At 39.9% G+C, this 19,523-nt stretch overlaps 1 protein-coding gene across 1 annotated transcript in view; it reads right to left on the reverse strand.

Annotated features, from left to right (window-relative positions):
• Positions 1-16,731: 16,731 nt before the first annotated feature.
• LOC114257863 (uncharacterized) overlaps positions 16,732-19,523 on the reverse strand; it is a 50,440-nt gene continuing 47,648 nt past the window's right edge. Inside the window, exon 6 of the mRNA XM_082873822.1 lies at positions 16,732-18,683. The gene's annotated coding sequence lies outside the window, so the exon portion shown is untranslated. The remainder of the gene's footprint in view (positions 18,684-19,523) is intronic.

The raw sequence follows: 19,523 nt of genomic DNA on the forward strand, positions 1-19,523 counted from the left end.
TGGCTCAAACTTTTGAAGGATTCAATGATCTATGCACTAAAGCTCATGATATGGAGCTGCATTTAGCTAAACGAAGGAGGTCTAGGGCCGTTGAAAGGGTTGAGTCCTCGACTGCAGCTACAATCGAAACCAGAAAGAAGGGTCCCGTTGTAGTAGGGGCTAAAAAGCCCAAGGAATTTAAAAAGGTGACTATGAAAGAGAGGTTGGAGAAAAAATATTCTTTCATGGATGATTTGGTTGAAGACCTATTTGAAGATCTGTTGGAGCAAAAGTTGATTGCTCTCCCTGAGGTGAAAAGACCACATGAGGTAGGAAAGACCAATGATCCAAAGTATTGCCCCTACCATCGTTTGATTAGTCATCCGATAAAAGAGTGCTTTGTTCTGAAAGATAAAATTCAAGAACTTTTGGACTCTAAGATCATTGAGCTCCCTCCTCAAGAGAAAGCATCTGCTAACCCAATCACTATCGATAATGATAATGAAGGTGAATGGGTTGTTTATCAGTCAAAAAGCATGAAGAAAAAACAAAATGCCACAGTGAAAGTTAGAAGTGTGGTTGATTCAACAACACAAGGGCCAAAAGTTTCCAAAAAGAAAAAATCAAAAGTTTCTAGGAAACTAAAAAAAAGCCAGAGTAAATAAGAGAAAAGGAAAAAAGAACCCAAAGAAGGAAAAGGGGGAGAAATTGGTCCCTGATGAGCAGTTAGAGCAAGATCCTCTTGTCCCAGTTACATTGGAGGAATTTCTACCTTCAAAATTTCAATCTGTGGAGTTGCAGACATACTTTGATAAAAGAAGGAAGGAAAAGTTTACTTTGGCCCCTTGCCTAACCATCATTGTTTTGAGTGATAGCGAGGAAGATGAGGGTGAAATTGGTTCAAAAGTTAGGGAAGGGGATTGCATTACATCTCCTATCTGTATACCTGACTCACCAGAGTATACACCAACTTCTCCAGAATACACACCGGCCTTTCCAGAATACACACCAGCCTCTCCAGAATATACACCAGCTTCTCCAGAGTATACACCAGAAGCCTTTTCTCCAGAGTATTCGCCAGTACCACCAATGTACTATCAAAGCACTCCAGAATATGTAAGGGGAACAGAACAAAGAGACACCGGGTGTAGGTCCGACTCTGAGCTTGTAAAAAAGGCGAAAAAACGACTACATTTCAAGGATGATGAGGTGAATGGCAGGTGTATGTCGGATGATGAAGTATGGAAGCATTCAAGTAAACAAGCAAAGTCATCTCAAGTTGAGGATCCTAATGAAGATTGGGAACTTAACTTTTCCCCTGATGATTCACCACACACATCCCCAGCTAGGACATACGATGGAGAAAGTGTATCAAGTGACCACTTTGACTTTCCTTGTAATGTCATCACTATGGACGTAAATTTTGAAGAGCGAGAAATACATATCATTCGCAATCCAGGTGATGATGAGAAAGCAAAAATTGAAGCTAGAAGGGAAACAGAACATCAGGCAAAAGTAACAGTCTCTTTGAAAGATGAGGGTTTTGAAGCCCATCAAAATTTGAGTATTGAAAGAAATCAAATTTCTGGACACCCTTTCCCTAATTGGGTCGAATGGGTTCAGTTCCCACGAGGATATGCAGTACCTCGTTTTCCTTTATATAATGGGACAGGTTGTCCAAGGCGCCATTTGGTTCGTTTCCTTGCACAATGTGGAAATACAGTAAAAAGCCAGGCGTTACTTCTACGGCAGTTCGTTCTTTCTTTGGAAGGATGGGCAGCGGATTGGTACTTCAGCCTGCCACCTAATTCAATCCCAGATTGGGACACTATGGCTGATCGATTTTATAGGACATTTTATAAACCATGGCCAATAGAAATTGAGATGTCAGAACATTTGGATGACGAAGGTACATCTTCTCAAACATATGATTTCATAGAAGGGACAATTGAGGAGAAGATTGAAACTGCCCTTGACCTTCGAGAGATGGGCACTTATCGCCCAAGGGATTTGTTCCCTTTATGGGTAGAGCAAACACCATTTCCTGAAGGATACGAACTTCCAAATTTTGTCCTATATGAGGGTTATGGAGATCCTCAAAAACATATTAGGCGTTTTTTGAAACAGTGTGGGGAAACAGCTCAAAATGAAGCACTTTGCCTAAAACAATTCCCCCTTTCCTTAGAGGGGATCGCCTTTGACTGGTATTGCTCCCTCGATGGAGTCGTGGTGCCTAGTTGGGAGGCCATGAAGAATGGTTTTGAAGATTCTCAATGCTTTTATAGGCGTGACTCCCGGTACCTAAGAAATGGGAGAAGAATGCAGCTTCAGGAAGATGGAGAAGTGACTGATGATGATGATCACCCTGCAGCTGGACCAGTTAACATGGTCCAAATAAGTGAGGGAACAAAAGAAGTTGAGGTCAACGGAAAGGCGGTTGCTGAAGTATGCCAGACTTACTTGACCTACCGGAGGAAATTACGAAATCCTCAAGACCCTCAAACGTCAGAAGTTTCACAGGTCTTGCTGGAGGAGGAGCAAGTGAAATATGATGTGCTAGCTCATCTAAAGAAAATTCCAGCATTGTTGAGTGTATATGATGCACTGAAAATGTCTCCAGAGCTTCGAAAGTCTCTAATATATGCCCTGTCCAAGCCAGAGGATTTCCACAAAGAAATCGAGAGTAGAAATCAAGAGAAGGCAACTACATGCATGGCTATGGTAACCTTTGGTGACAAAGACATGTGTGCTGAAATGACAGACCATAATCGGCCTTTGTTTATCACTGGACTTATCCATGATGTGAAAATTTCTCGAATTCTCGTTGATGGAGGATCTGCGGTGAACCTTCTGCCTCGGAGGGCCTTAAATTTGTTAGGGGTTCGAATTTCACAACTTCGCCCAAGTCGTTTGGTCATTCAAGGATTTAATCAGAATGAGCAACGCCCAATGGGGAAGATTGAATTGCGAACCAAGTTTGGAGATATTGAAGAAAGTACTGAGTTCTTGGTCATTGATGTAGACACCTCCTACAATGCTTTGCTTGGGAGACCATGGATGCATAATCATCATGCAGTGCCATCAACTTATCACCAATGTATCAAGTACCCGTTGCTTTCACCCAAAAAAGAGGGGATAATTGTGGCTGACAATGATCCATTTGGTGAAGTAGAGGCCTATTATGCTGATGCTCGCTTCTATACAAAGACTTCACAAAGAAAGGAAAAAGATGTGAAAAAGTCTGAAGATACTTCGAATGTCAAAGTCGTTCTAGAGTCTACTCCAGTTTCAACAAAAAGAACTTTTCGATATGTGCCAAAGTCCGAAAGGAAACTGGGGGCAAAGGCTCTAGCCCCAATAAATCCAATTTTGGATCTCAAGGGTGAGTTCACGTTGCCATTAAGGAGGACAGAATGTACCTATGTGGAGAAATATAATAAGATTGTGGTCCCTTCTAAGGGAAAAGGATCGAAACCCATCATATTTCACTCACTTGGAGATGTTGAACAGAAAGTGAAAGTTGAACAAGTGCCAGAAGAAAACATCTCGAGTTTTGAGAAGCCTAATTTCAGTGCAGAAATTACACAGATGTTGGTGAAAGTTGGTTTAGATCCTGAAAAAATACCCGAAACAATGACACCCTTTGACTTTGCATTAACGCCTTCGCAGAGGCAAGCTATACAGCAAGGCGGTATTATCACCGCTAGGACAGAAGGGTTAGGCTATCGGGGTGATGAGGAAAAATTTCCAGTAAACATGACTATCACTCGAGATGTGTCGGAAGATGTTGACCAAGATGAAGCTCAACCTGCACCAATAGAATTTGAAGCAGGAGGCCAAGCTACCGTGGATGACCTTTGTGAAATAAATCTGGGTGATGAAGGAGAAAACAAACCAACCTTCATTAGTGCAAATTTAAAGGAAGAAGAAGCTCGGCAATATATTTCCTTTTTAAGGGAGTATCGTGATATATTTGCATGGAACTATAGTGAGATGCCTGGTCTTAATCCAGAGATTGCAGTCCATAAGCTTGCAATTCATCCTGAGAAACAGCCAATTAAACAGCCTCAGAGGCGAACTCGACCAGAGCTTACAGCCCAAATTGAAGCCGAAGTCGACAAGCTTATTAATGCAGGATTCATTAGGGAAGTCCAATATCCAACCTGGCTAGCAAACATAGTGCCGGTCAAGAAAAAGAATGGTCAAATAAGGGTCTGCATTGATTTCCGTGATCTCAATGAGGCTTGTCCTAAAGATGACTTTCCCTTGCCCATCACTGAGCTTCTTATAGATGCAACTACTGGGTATGAAACCTTGTCTTTTATGGATGGATATTCAGGATACAATCAAATCCGAATGGCACCTGAAGATGAAGAAATGACTGCATTTAGGACTCCGAAAGGAGTCTTTTGCTATAAGGTAATGCCTTTTGGCCTGAAAAATGCTGGGGCCACGTATCAAAGGGCGATGACTATAATTTTTGGTGATATGCTCCATGACACCATCGAATGCTATGTTGATGATCTCGTCGTCAAGACAAAGGAAAAGGAAAACCATGTGGAAGATTTGAGAAAAATCTTCGAACGTTTGAGGAGGTACAAACTCAAGATGAACCCACTAAAATGTGCATTTGGAGTTTCATCAGGAAAATTTCTTGGGTTTGTGGTTCGAAACAAAGGGATTGAAATTGACCCTACCAAGATTAAAGCTATTGCCGAAATGCCTCCTCCACGAAACTTAAGGGAATTGAAGGGGCTACAAGGGAGATTGGCCTATATCAGAAGATTTATTTCTAACTTGGCTGGTCGATGTTTGCCTTTCTCAAGATTGATGAAAAAAGGTGTTCCATTTGAATGGGATCAGCAGTGCCAAAATGCTTTTAATAGTATTAAGGAGTATCTTTTGAAGCCTCCAGTACTCATGAGCCCAATAAAAGGGAAACCACTTTTGTTGTATATAACAGCCTTGGATGGTTCGTTAGGGGCACTGTTGGCACAACATAATGAGCATGGGAAAGAAAATGCCTTGTATTACTTGAGTCGTACTTTGGTTGGGGCAGAAGTCAATTACTCCCCTATCGAAAAGACATGTCTTGCCTTGGTGTTCGCCTTGCAAAAACTAAAGCACTATGTCTTGGAACACGAAGTTAAGTTGATATCAAGAGCAGACCCCTTGAAATATATACTTTCACGGCCCATACTTTCAGGGAAAATTGCAAAGTGGGCTGTAATTCTCCAACAATTCGCAATTGAATATGTTCCCCAAAGAGCTGTAAAGGGGCAGGCTCTAGCAGATTTTTTGGCAGCACATCCTATACCTGATAACTCACCTCTAGTAACTGATTTACCAGATGAAGAGGTTATGCAAGTAGAAATTCAGAAAGGATGGGAGATGTATTTTGATGGAGCTTCAAGGAGTCCAGATGGCAAGAAGCAAGAAAATCCTAAAAACAATAAAGCTGGAATTGGAATTGTGTTTGTGACTCCAGACAATGCTATAATCACCCATTCTTTCGCCTTAAGTGAAGGATGCTCCAATAATGAAGCAGAATATGAAGCTATAATTGCTGGATTAGAATTGGCATTACAAATTCCTATTGAAGAACTCTCAATTTATGGAGATTCGGAACTGGTGGTAAAGCAACTCCGTGGAGAATACATTGTTAAGAAAACAAGTCTCATCCCATATCATGAAAGGGCTGATCAATTGCTTTCGCAATTCAGGAAAACACACATTTTCCATGTGAAGAGAAGAACAAATGCTCGAGCTGATTCACTTGCAAGTTTGGCTGCATCATTCACCCTACCAGATAGCAAAACAATTACTATCACGGTAGGTGAAAGAAGGGTGTTACAACCTTTAAAGGAGGTTTCTGACTTGGTTCCAATCTTGGTCGTCACCACGAAAGGAGAAAACGAGGAGGATTGGCGAGAACCATTCGTGACTTACCTCCAACATGGTAGGCTACCTGAAGATAAAGTAAAAAGAATTGAAGTGAGACGCAGGGCTACCAAATTTGTCCTGTGGAAAGATGGAACGTTATACAAAAGGTCTTTGGATGGAATGTTCATGCGGTGTATAGCCAAGGAGCGTATTCAAGAGGTAATGGCAGAAATACATGCAGGTGTATGTGGGGCACACCAAAGTGGTCCTAAATTACACATGCAGCTAAAACGGTTGGGATACTATTGGCCGACTATGATTGCAGATTGCATAAATTATGCTCGGAGATGCCAAGTCTGTCAATTCCATGGGAACTTTCTCCACCAACCCCCAGAGCCTTTACATTTAACAACTTGTTCTTGGCCATTTGCAGCATGGGGCATGGACATTATTGGTCCTTTTATACCTCCGTCTTCAGCAGGATATCGATACATCCTAGCTGCAACTGACTATTTCTCAAAATGGGCAGAGGCCGTGGCTTTAAAGGATATAAAAAGCACAGTTGTCTCCGAGTTCATCCGAACCCATATCATTTACAGGTTCGGGATTCCAGAAAGTATCATCATGGATAATGGACAGCCGTTCAGGAGTGATACTTTGAACAAGTTATTTGCTAAGTACAAAATCAAAAACAACCATTCATCAAGATATCATGCACCTGCCAATGGTTTGGCAGAAGCTTTCAACAAGACATTGTGCAAAATTCTCAAGAAGATGGTGGATAAGAACAAAAAAGCTTGGCATGAGAAGTTACAAGAAGCTTTGTGGGCTTATCGGACTTCGCACAGAACTCCTACTCAAGCAACCCCTTATTCGTTGGTCTTTGGAGGAGAAGCAGTGTTACCACTTGAGGTTCAAATACCATCATTGCGAGTGGCAATACAAGAGTCCTTAACGGAAGATGAAAGCGCAAGAGTGAGGTTGGCTGAGCTCGAGACCCTAGATGAAAGAAGGTTGTATGCTCAACAGAATTTGGAGATCTATTAACAAAGGATGGCAAATGCGTTCAATAAAAGGGTGAGGCTTCGCTCCTTTAAAAAGGGAGACTTGGTACTAATGGTTAGAACACCCATAGTAGTCTCACGAAGAACCAAAGGAAAGCTTGAGCCCAAATGGGAAGGACCTTATGTGGTTGAGAAGGTTTATTCTAATGGGGCCTATTTGTTGATAATGATGGATGGTGACAGAATCATTCCCCCAACTAATGCAAGGTTCTTGAAAAGATATTACCCTTAAGAAAGCCTGCTAGGTTGAAAACCCGAAAGGGCGGTCTAGGCAAAAGTTAGGGCAAAAAAAAAAAAAAAAAAAAAAAAAAAAAAAAAAAAAAAAAAAAACCACCAACGGTATTGTATGTGGTTAAACTGCTAAAATACCTCACCGAAATCTAAGGTGATAAAACATTAGATACTCCTGGCCCGCAAGAGTATAAACTGTGTACGGCCAAACAAAAGTCAAAACCACCAACGGTATTGTATGTGGTTAAACTGCTAAAATACCTCACCGAAATCTAAGGTGATAAAACATTAGATACTCCTGGCCCGCAAGAGTATAAACTGTGTACGGCCAAACAAAAGTCAAAACCACCAACGGTATTGTATGTGGTTAAACTGCTAAAATACCTCACCGAAATCTAAGGTGATAAAACATTAGATACTCCTGGCCCGCAAGAGTATAAACTGTGTACGGTCAAACAAAAGTCAAACCCACCAACGGTATTGTATGTGGATAAACTGCTAAAATACCTCACCGAAATCTAAGGTGATAAAACATTAGATACTCCTGGCCCGCAAGAGTATAAACTGTGTACGGCCAAACAAAAGTCAAACACCACTAACGGTATTGTATGTGGTTAAACTGCTAAAATACCTCACCAAAATCTAAGGTGATAAAACATTGGATACTCCTGGCCCGCAAGAGTATAAACTGTGTACGGCCAAACAAAAGTCAAACACCACCAACGGTATTGTATGTGGTTAAACTGCTAAAATATCCCACCAAAATCTAAGGTGGTAAAACATTGGATACTCCTGGCCCGCAAGAGTATAAACTGTGTACGGCCAAACAAAAGTAAAAAAAAAAAAAAAAAAAAAAAAAAAAAAAGTCTGTTTATATTTTTTATGGCTTTAATTAGATTAGATTTAAAAAAAAAAAAAAAAAAAAAAAAAAAAAAACCTGTTCTAGCAAAAATCTGCTGTTACAAAAAGGGGTAGAAGGAAAAGCCTTTGGGCTCATGGTCAGCACACACAAAAAAAAAAAAAAAAAAAAGAAAAAGAAAAAGAAAAAGAAACAAAAAAAACTCTGACGGGGTGGCCAGGCTAAATATTTTGGGCGTGCATGAACAATTGACTGCCAAGGTTCAACTTTTTGTTCATGGACATTTTTTTTAATTTGTCACCCTAACAAGTCTGTTTATATTTTTTTTTAGGCTTTGATTAGATTAGATTTAAAAAAAAAAGAAACAAAAAAAAAAGAAACAAACAAGTCTGTTTATATTTGGGTTTAGCAAAATCTGCTAAATAAACAAATATTTGCTGCTAAAAAAAAAAAAAAAAAAAACAAAAAAAAAAAATGGTATCCATAAAGCTAGTGTGGGAATTAAAAAAGAGCAACTTGTATTGGTTTGTTCTTTCAAAAAAAAAAAAAAAAAAAAAAAAAAAAAAAAAAAAAAAAAAAAACAAACAAACAAACATAGTTTGACACTTTGTTTGGCCTTATTAAATTCAAAATAGGGGAGGCAAAATTTTAAACCAAATTATGGTTTTATTCCCTCAAAATTGTTTATAGTTTAAACAAAGTTGGCTGTTGCCAAAACATTGTTTCATCAAGACTTCAAACTGTTTGTGTTCATATTTGGGATATAATAAAAAAATAAAATAAAATAAAAAAAACATACCTAATATAAAAAGATCCTTAAGGTACTCTTTTTGCTGGAAGGAGAGGAGAGACAATGGCTAGACAACTTTTGAAAGATGAAGACCTAATATGCACTACCAAATTTGCAAATAGGGGCTGTTGAAAATTGCTAAAAAAAAAATTTTTGCTAGAAGAACAGCTTTTGTTGAAAAGAAGGAAAAAAAAAGGGGCTGGAAAGTTGCTGGAAATTTTCTGGAAGCAAAAAATCTGCTGAAAAAAAATCTGCAGGAAAAAAAATATATGAATAGGTGTAATATAAAGGAAAAGTCTTACTTAAGAAAAGAGGTAGTGGTCTCCTAAAATACTTCAAAGAAGCAAGAGTTTAGGTAGGATTTGAAGTCCTACCAATGCCAATCCATCCTATTCCATTTAGACAAACTCCTAAAATATATATAGATATATATATCTGCTGTAAAACAAATCCTAAAAAATAATAAGTGGCTAGTTAGAGGCCCACAAAAGAAAAGGGCCCATTAAAAAAAATGGTGGCCTAGAAAAGGATAAGTCCATGATGGTCTAGAAAAATCCATGATGGCCTAAAAAAAAAAAAAAAAAAAAAAAAAACTGCTGTAAAAAAATATGGTGGCAAGTTGGAGGCCCACAAAAGAAAAGGCCCAATTTAAAAAATGGTGGTCTAAAAAATAAAAGGTCCATGATGGTTTAGAAAAATCCATGATGGCCTAGAAAACAATGTACTACAAAACAAATAGTGGCAAGTTGGAGGCCCACAAAAGAAAAGGCCCAATTTAAAAAATGGTGGTCTAGAAAATAAAAGGTCCATGATGGTTTAGAAAAATCCATGATGGCCTAGAAAACAATGTACTACAAAAAAAATAGTGGCAAGTTGGAGGCCCACAAAAGAAAAGGGCCCATTAAAAATGATGGCCTAGAAAAGGAAAAGTCCATGATGGTCTAGAAAAATCCATGATGGCCTAAAAAAAAAAAAAAAAAAAAAAAAAAAATCTGCTGTAAAAAAAATGGTGACAAGTTGGAGGCCCACAAAAGAAAAGGCCTAATTTAAAAAAATTGTGGCCTAGAAAAGAAAAGGTCCATGATGGTTTAGAAAAATCCATGATGGCCTAGAAAACAATTTACTGCAAAAAAAAATAGTGGTAAGTTGGAGGCCCACAAAAGAAAAGGCCTAATTAAAATGGTGGCCTAGAAAAGAAAAGGCCCAATTAAAATGGTGGCCTAGAAAAGGAAAGGTCCATTATAGCCTTAAAAAAAAAAAAAAAAAAAAAAAAAAAAAAAAAAAAAAAAATGGTGGCAAGTTGGAGGTCCACAAAAGGAAACGTCCAATTAAATTTTGGACCTTACTCATGACCCTTAAAAAAAAAAAAAAAAATTTAAAAAAAAAATTAAAAAAAAATAAATCAAGTCCACAAAAAGGACCCATGCAACAAAAGTAATTGGCCCATGGACTATAAAGGGCAATTAACCCTTTATTTAAAAAAAAAAAAAAAAAAAAGAAGAAGAAGAAGAAGAAGAAGAAGAAGTAGAAGATCAAGTCCACAAAAAGGACCCATGCAACAAAAGTAAAAGGGCTCATGAAAAAGCCGTCAAAAAAAAAAAAAAAAAAAAAAAAAAAAAAAAAAGGAAAGGCTGGGGACGAAAGCAAAGAAATAATCCCATCCAAGACCTAAAGATCATCCACATAAAAGTGCCAAATTGTCGTGACTCGCACAGTTAAGAAAATTCACTTGTGCAAGTCACGAGGGGCATTTGTTGGCACATAAATTTTAAACCAAATACAGTCAATGACACACATAGAGCCTACAATAAGATTGTTGTAGGCAATCACTTCCCAAAATGATTAATTTGCTCCGTTGAGGTATATAAATAAAACAACGTCGTATCTTAACGACGTTATTCAAGATGCTCAAATGACACGTGGAGCCTACGAAAAAATGACACCTGTAGAGCCTACAGCAAAGACACCACACAGGATGAAACCCCAAAGATCAATTCGGTTAATCAGATATACGATTAATCAGATAGCGCTATTATTCAAAATTTAAATAGCGTTATCATTCAATTTGAAATTCAAATATCATTCAATTTGAAATTCAAAATTGAAGATGAAGCAATCCTATCACCTGATGGCCCTCCATAAATATGAGGACCATCACACAAGACGGGGGATTGGAGGATCAGAAGTGAAAAAGATCAGAGAGAGAGAGAAAGAAGTTGAGAGCTAAACAAATCGTTACAAGAAAGAAGAAGAGAAGGCTAGAGAATTCAAGAACCTACGCTAATGGCGATGAATAGGTAAAGGGTTCCAAACCCAAACTGTATTTTGTATTCGAGGGTTCAAAACCCATAATAATCGTAATAAAATATTTTCTTTTTTTTAAAATTGTCTTTTGTTGTTTATTTTGTTCTTCATTAATCAGAGGTTTCATTTTGCATAAAATGTGTAATTAACGATCTGAAATACAGATCGGAAATAAGAACCTGCTATTCAAATAATCAACACTGTTTAGTCAAAAAGACTAAACAGTGGACATTTGTAACATAAAATTTTGAAATGTGTTGAAACACTTCATGTTTTAAAATTTGTGTCTACAATCTTGTCTGAGTAAAAAACAGGTTGAAGATTTGGTTACGAAGGTGAAAGAATGCTGACTGATGCAGGGAAACCTACTGAATTTTCAGAATAGAGGCTATTTGACAGCATAAACAGTGAGTAATTTAAGGTTGTAATGGTTAAATAAGGCCATAATAGGTAGGAGAAGGGATTAGGGATGATTCGGGTTGATATGAACAGGTTTTGGGGCCGAAATGTGTACTATCAGAGGGATGTGAATAGTAGCCAACAGAAGTGCGTCGAACAAAGAGAGCGCAATCATGATGACTAGGGCGAAAACCAAGCTGAAGGGCAACAGAGTGAAATCGCTCATACCAAGCACGAGGAGACTGCTTGAGACCATATAGAGCATGGCGAAGACGACAAACAACACCAGGAGGGTGAGAGAGACCCGGTGGAGGGCGCATATACACTTCTTCAGCAAGATGCCGATTCAGAAAAGCATTTTTGACATCTAGTTGAAACAGGGGCCAATGATGGGCAGCGGCAACAGAGATAAGAGTACGAATAGTAGTCATCTTGGCAACGGGGGCAAAAGTCTCATCGTAATCAATTCCATACTCCTGAGAAAAGCCCTGGGCAACTAGACGAGCTTTGTACCGTTCCAAAGACCCATCAGAAAGGGTTTTGACCTTATAGACCCATTTACAGCCTACAACATTCTTGTCAGCAGGTAATGGAACCAAATCCCAAGTCTGAGTGTTAGCCAAAGCAGTTAACTCATCATTCATGGCAGCAATCCAATTGGGATCATGACGAGCTTCCTTGTAAGACCTGGGCTCAAAATATGTATGAAGACAAGAAAGAAAAGACTGATAGGAAAGGGAACCATGTAAAAATATATGTATTATTGATATTGATTGATTGATGTAATTACAAGATTTATATAGGAGAGGATTTGGGAGTAGGTGAAGGTGGTAGTGGAGGTGGTAGGTGGAGTGTAGTAGTGGAGGTGGTAGGTGGAGTGGGTTATGGTAAATTCTAACAGCCCCCCGCAAACTCAAGGAGGATAGAAACTAACCAACTTGAGTTTGAAGAGAGGAACAAAACAAGAAAATACATAAAAATAAAAGAGGATAGGTGACACTGTATGGTCGTGTCAGACCATTGGTGAAGACACTGGATGGTGGTGTCATAACGTTGTAGAGGACACTGTATGGGGGTGTCATAACGGTGTAGAGGACACTGGATGGTGGTGTCGGACCGTTGTAGAAGACAGTTTATGGGGTCATGTCGGACCGTTGTAGAAGACAGTTTATGGGGTCATGTCGGACCGTTGTAGAAGACAGTTTATGGGGTCATGTCGGACCGTTGTAGAAGACAGTTTACGGAGTCTTGTCGGACCCTTGTAGAAACTAACCGGAATCTATGTCGGGACAGTTTACAGAGTCTTGCCGGACCCATAAAGGAGCTAACCGAATCAATGTCGGGACAGTTTACAGAGTCTTGTCGGACCCATAAAGGAGCTAACCGGAATCAATGTCGGGACAGTTTACAGAGTCTTGTCGGACCCTTAAAAAAGTTGCACCCTTAAAAGGTGTGCCCAATTCATAAAAAGGCGGGCCATCAAAAAGCGTGCCATCAAAAGACGTGCCATCAAAAGGTGTGTCCACTTTATCAAAAGATGTGCCATGAAAAGGCGTGCCAGTTTGTCGGGCGTCAAGAGGCGCGCGATGCGCGTGGCAGCATCGGCTATTTAACCAAGACGAAGGCAGAGGCTGAGGCAGAGAAAAAACTGAGAGAAACCTCTGAAAAATCCTTCGTGTTGCTGAGAAAGATAGTTCCGTTTGCGGAGAGAGATAGTCTGTAATACTCTGTTGCCCAGAAAATAGTCTGTAACACTTTGTTGCCCAGAAAATGGCCTCGTCTTCCCGGAGTCTGCTCACCCTCTTTCCCGACCTCAACGAGTCAACAAGAGAGAGAACTGGAGCGGTAGCACTGGAACCTCAACCGAGTGCCCCGGAGTTTACTCCGCTGAACTTTCCGATGCGGTCTGTGGAGCAAAGAATGGCAGTGCAGTCGGATGTGGAAGCAAATCAGTATACTCTGAAGGCATGTGTGGAAAGCATGACGGCGGTCACAAATTTGTCGAACCGGCTGCAGAGTAGGACAAATGAGGTGCAGCATTTAAACTCCCAGCTGGCTCTGCTCCAACGTATGTATAAGGATGCGCGAGCAGAGATAAGTGTGCTAAAGGCAGAAAATAAGGAACTGAAGCGGAAGGCCACCGTGATGTTCCGTTTTGGAGGTCCGCCATATGCTGCAGTGGAGGAGTATGGGGGAGTGAACGTGCTCGGTGGACAAGGAAACACGGAGACCGGACTGGCACGGGACACCCAAGATAAAAGTAAGAAGAAGAGACCTGCAGTAGAGTAGAGAAGGGAAAAGAAAAAAACCCACTGTGTGGGTGGATGTTTTGTGTGTTTGTTGTTGTTGTTTTTTTTTTTTTTTTTGCTGTAAAATGGGGATCGGGGTTGATCCTAGTGTAAAATTGTGATCGGGTTGAAAACCGAGGTGGTGAATGGATTGTGGATTTGTTTTTGTTTGTTTGTTTGTTTGTTTGTTTGTTTGTTTTTTTTTTTTTTTTGTGGAATAATAAAAATAAAATAAAATAAAATAAAAATAGATAAAACAATATATATATATATATATATGTTAAATTGTTTTTAAAATAGAAATATATTTTATATACTCTAGTGGGATGAAACATGGTGGGAACAAAGAGAATAAAAAAAAATAGAGATAAGAAAAATAAGCACCCGGATGAGACATGCCCAGGTGGGGTGATGAATAAAAAAAAATAAAAAAACAACAAAAACGAAAAAGTAGAAATATTAAAAAAAATGTGATGGGTATGTGGTTTAGTGGAAAACATGTGTGAAAGGGGCTCACCAACTAAGTGTTGTTGTTAAAGAATAAAAGAAAAAGAAGCACAGGGGGCAGACCCAGTCATGGCGATGATGATGTTTGGTGGGTGGTGGAAAAAGTAAAGTGAGAGAGAAAATGTGTTTCCCGGATTTGAGAGAAGTGTCTGAGGAGTGGAAGAAGGACCTCCAGAAGCTGATCATCATGTGGTTGTCTTGCAGAAAAGGGGATGCATGGAATTCCAGTCAACGCCATGTTATTAACAATAACTGTTCGGCAGAGATCCTGTGAGAGGCAAGACAGATCCTTCACATCATATACACATATATACCAAGCTGGTACAATCTTCATTCACTTTTGTCACCAAGAACAACAGCAGGTTGGATTGATTCACTTCAGGTCGCGAGTTGATTGCAAAGGTTCGCAAATTCGACTCAGGACTGTGAAGAAGAATCGCGAGTCGCGAAGGAAGCCCCAAGGTCAGATCACGAAGGAGTCTAGATTCGAATTTCAGAGTTGATGAAAGGTCAGCGATGTCTGATTCAGCGACGAACTGAGTTGCAGGACCAAACTCTGATCAAATCTTGATCTGCAAAGTCAGATCGCAAACTCAGTTTGTGATTAGATTCACATGTCGACAAGAACAGCTTCGCGAAGAACTCCAGTCAGTTCGCAAAGAGCAATACTTTGATCGAAGGTGTCAATCAACTCGCATGTGGGCTGCAAAACTGATTTGCAAAGAAGGCCCATGAACTGGAACCAAGTTACAACACTGAATATAGGTCGAATCAGAGTGGAACATCAGCGAACCATATGCTCAATTGCTGCGGATGATGAAACCATGTACAGCCAAATTAGGCACAGAATCTCAAGCTCCGAAACCAAATAATAAAGATCAAATTGAGAGAGAGAAGACAAATGCCCCAATTAGGGGTAAAACCCCAAGGTCTAGAGAGAGAAAAAAATTGGTTGGAGAAGAGATGGCCTTCTGTTTGGTAATGAATGGTGTCCCCCCTGCATGGTGTGTGTGTGTGTTTTGCCCATCATTGTTGCAGACATGGTGTTCGATGAAATGTCTCAGAGAGATCTGATTGTTTGCAGACATTGGTGAAGAAGAGTGACGGTATGTGTAGAGAATTTTAGCGGACTAGGTTGAGGTCCGGCGGGCGGCTAAGGTGAGGTTGCCGCCCGCCGGGGAAGCGAAAATACTAGGTTCTAAACCTGCTCTGATACCATGTAAAAATATATGTATTATTGATATTGATTGATTGATGTAATTACAAGATTTATATAGGAGAGGATTTGGGAGTAGGTGAAGGTGGTAGTGGAGGTGGTAGGTGGAGTGTAGTAGTGGAGGTGGTAGGTGGAGTGGGTTATGGTAAATTCTAACAACATGTATTACCAAAACCATACCAGTTCGGAGGATGACGATCTCGCTTTGGGAAGCGATGTGCAGAAGGAGCGGGATCCGAAGAAACAGCTGGAGGGACAGTAGAGCTAGAGACAGGTGAGCTCGGAAGTGCTTTGCGGCGTTGATAAACAATAAGAGGAGCAGGAGAAGTGGGAGCAGGAGAAGCGGGAGCTGGAGATGAGGTAGCTGGAGAGGTATTAGAAGTGCTAGTAAGAGGCAAAGTAGAGACCTCAAGGTCAGAAACAAACTCATCAGGAGAAACATTAGGAGGAAATGGGTCAACATGAACCAATTCATCTTTAGTAATAGGAACATGGGTGGAAGGTATAGTATAGTAGGGTAGTTTTTCTAAAAAAGTGACATGCCTAGACACATATAGCTTTTTGGTGGCAGGATCATAGCACCGATAACCTTTCTGATTAATGCCATACCCTAAAAAGACACATAGGACACAACGAGAACTAAGCTTGGAGCGCGCCCGTTTAGGAAGGAGAACAAAGCATGCAGAACCAAAAATATGAAGAAGAGAATAATTGGGAGTAACACCAAAAAGACGCTCATACGGAGATGAGCCTGAGAGAAGAGGAGTAGGCATCCGATTGAGAAAATATGCAGCAGTGAGCACAGCTTCTCCCCAGAAAACAGAAGGGACAAAAGATGAGAGCAACAAAGAGCGAGCTGTATCAAGGAGATGGCGATGTTTGCGCTCAGCTCGACCATTTTGTGCAGGAGTGTCAGAACATGAAGACTGATGAATAGTTCCATGAGTAGCTAAACACTCCTCAAACTCAGACAAGTAATACTCACCCCCCAAATCAGAACGAAGAATTTTAATGGTGGTAGAAAATTGAGTGCGAATCATGGAGTGAAAATTAGAATATATTTTGTAAAAATCAGATTTTCGAGTCATCAAATAAACCGAAGTAAACCGACTGTAATCATCCACAAAAGCTACATAATATTGCGAACCACCTTTGGTAACTATAGGGGAAGGACCCTAAACATCAGTATGGACCAATTGAAAAGGAGAAGATGAAATAGAACTACTTTTATTAAAAGGAAGAGCAGACATTTTAGCCAGTTTACAGCCACGACACTCAGAAATATCACTAATGGGAAAATTGCCTAAATGTCCAGACCTAACTAACATCCTCAACCGATCACTCGACAGATGACCTAACCTAGAATGCCAAATATAAAACAAAGATGACTTATTGTTTAAACAAAAAGAAGACAATGCAGTAGAAGACACTTCTAGAGGAACATGCAAGCTCTCCAAGATATATAGTTCTCCAACTCTACGCCCGATCCAAATCTGCCTCTTGGATACCCGGTCCTGTACAACACAATGAGAAGAAGAGAAAACAACATCAAAACCGGAATCAGATAATTGACTAATAGAAATAAGACTGAGTGAGAGGTGAGGCACATAAAATACAGGAGAAAGAGACAAATGGGAGCAGGAAATAGAACCAACAGAGTGTACAGGCATAGAAGAACCATTAGCAGTAGCAATAGTGATAGAAGAAGAAGGAGAGACACAATTACTGAGGAGAGATGCAACAGGGGTCATATGATGTGAACAACCAGAATCAAAGATCCACGAAGTATGGATATTACCTGAAGAGGATGAACCAGACAAACCGAACTGAGTGGTAGTCATAGCGGGGGCTTGGGACGAAAGATTTGGATTGGCCACCATGAAAGACTTGAACTGCTCAAACATAGATTGCATATTGGAAGATGGATCATTCTCAGAAACTGGTGCAGAAAAGGCGGCAGATGAGCGAGATCCTGAAAATGTCGGCTTAGCGAATGGTGAACCAGATGAACGACCCTTGGGCTGCAAAAGTTTAGGACATGCTTGTTTCCAATGGCCTTTTTGATGACAGAAGCTGCACTCATCCATGGAAACCCGAGGCTTGGGCTTACCAGTAACTTGAAATAAATGAGAAGATGGGGTGGGCAAAAGCGGAGGAGTGGCAAAAACTGACTGGGAAGCAGGAGTACCATGAGCCACCTTAAACCGAGTTTCTTCCGCAATAAGCTCACGGACAGCACCATCCACAGAAGGCAAGGGAGACCGATGAAGAATAGCTCCCCGAAGTGGCTCAAATTGATCACGAAGGGCCATGAGAAATTGAACAAGATGTTGTTTCTCCCGATACTTGATATAACTGTCAAGTAACTGCAAATCGGACGTTCCATCAAAGCAAGCTGATCCCAATAAGTAGTCATCTCATTGTAGAACTCCTGAATGGACTTATCTTTCTGACTAGCACTGCGAATAGACATCTCAAGTTCATACTGCTTTGCAAAGTTAGACTCAAGGTACATAGTCTTCAAATAGTCCCAAACTTGTTTAGAAGTAGAATACTTGGAAAAATTCATACCAATGGTAGTTTGAACTGAATTATGAAACCAAGTAAGAATTTGTGCATTTTCCTTATCCCATTTAGCAACATCGGCCTCAGTTTCTTGAGATTCCACAGGTCTAATAGTCGTACCAATAACATAATTCCACATACCTTTACCCATTATAAAATTTTTCATCACATGAGACCAATAAGAATAATTGGTACCATCTAATTTAGTAGTAATAGCTTGCAATTTATCACCAGCCATATTGTATACCCAAACTACAGTGCATTCAAAACAGAGTGAAAGGCAGCAGAGAAGAGAGAGAGAGAGAGAGATGAATGACCTGTCAAGAGTAGCAATGCACTCTTCTCATAACCACGGCAACCTATACACCAGAGAGCAGTGATGGAGGTTCACCGTTTACGAGAGCTAGGTCGAAATAGAGAGAAGATCAGGGAGATACCCAACCTAGGTCTCTGAATGAACCAGGGACCAGCGATGGAAGCTTCCTAGGGTTTCGATTGAACCAGAACCAAAACCAGCAAGTGAGACGAGCTGTTTCGATGACGACCTTGTGAAGAAAGAGGCAGAGCTGCGAGCTGCGAGAAGAGCTGCTTCGATGACCTTGCGAAGAGAGAGACAGAGCTGCGATGGCCTTGCGATTGAAGGAGAGAGAGCTGCGATGTGCGACGAGAGACAGAGCTGCGATGGTCGATGATGACCTGCGAGGTATGCTACTGTTTGTAACCTTGCTCTGATACCATGATAACAGATGACAAAACTTGTGTATATAGATTAATCAAAAGAATTACAAAATATATAAACGAAACCCTAATAATCTAAAGTACTAAACTATCCTTAATGAATAATATAAGCTACATAATTCACAATCCCAAATTACAACAGTTATAGAGTCATTAAGTTAACGAGTCATATAATAAAATTGTGGGAGAGTGATTGAGCATCTCCTAAGGGTTATGAGGGAGCATCTCCTAAGAGTTATGAGGGAGTTAGATTTTGATGAATATTAATAAAGAAGTATAGAGAAAAGAGGATGGATCTTTATATAAGGCCAGCAATGATTTATAGGGTAGAATGTTGGACAAATAAGAAACAATACATTTATAAAATGAGTGTGGTTGAGATAAGAATGCGTATATAGATGTGTGGTCAGACTAGGAAAGATAGAATTAGAAATGAATAAATTTGTGAAATAGTGGGAGTAGCATAAATTGAAGATAAGTTGAGAGAACATGCTAAGATGGGTTGGTTGTGTACAACGTACACTTGTTGATGCAACGGTAAGAAAGAGTGATATGATCACCATTAATGAAAATGTTAAGAGGAAGGGAAAGACCTAAACTGACATGAGATGCGATAGTAAAAAGAGGATTTGGATTTATTTTTGTTGTAATTTAACTGATCATATAGACCTTAACACGACTTAGTTTTGTTTGGTTTGGT

The sequence above is a fragment of the Camellia sinensis genome, chromosome 6, assembly GCF_055761805.1.
Source record: "Camellia sinensis isolate YWXY chromosome 6, ASM5576180v1, whole genome shotgun sequence".
Taxonomy (NCBI): Eukaryota; Viridiplantae; Streptophyta; class Magnoliopsida; order Ericales; family Theaceae; genus Camellia; species Camellia sinensis.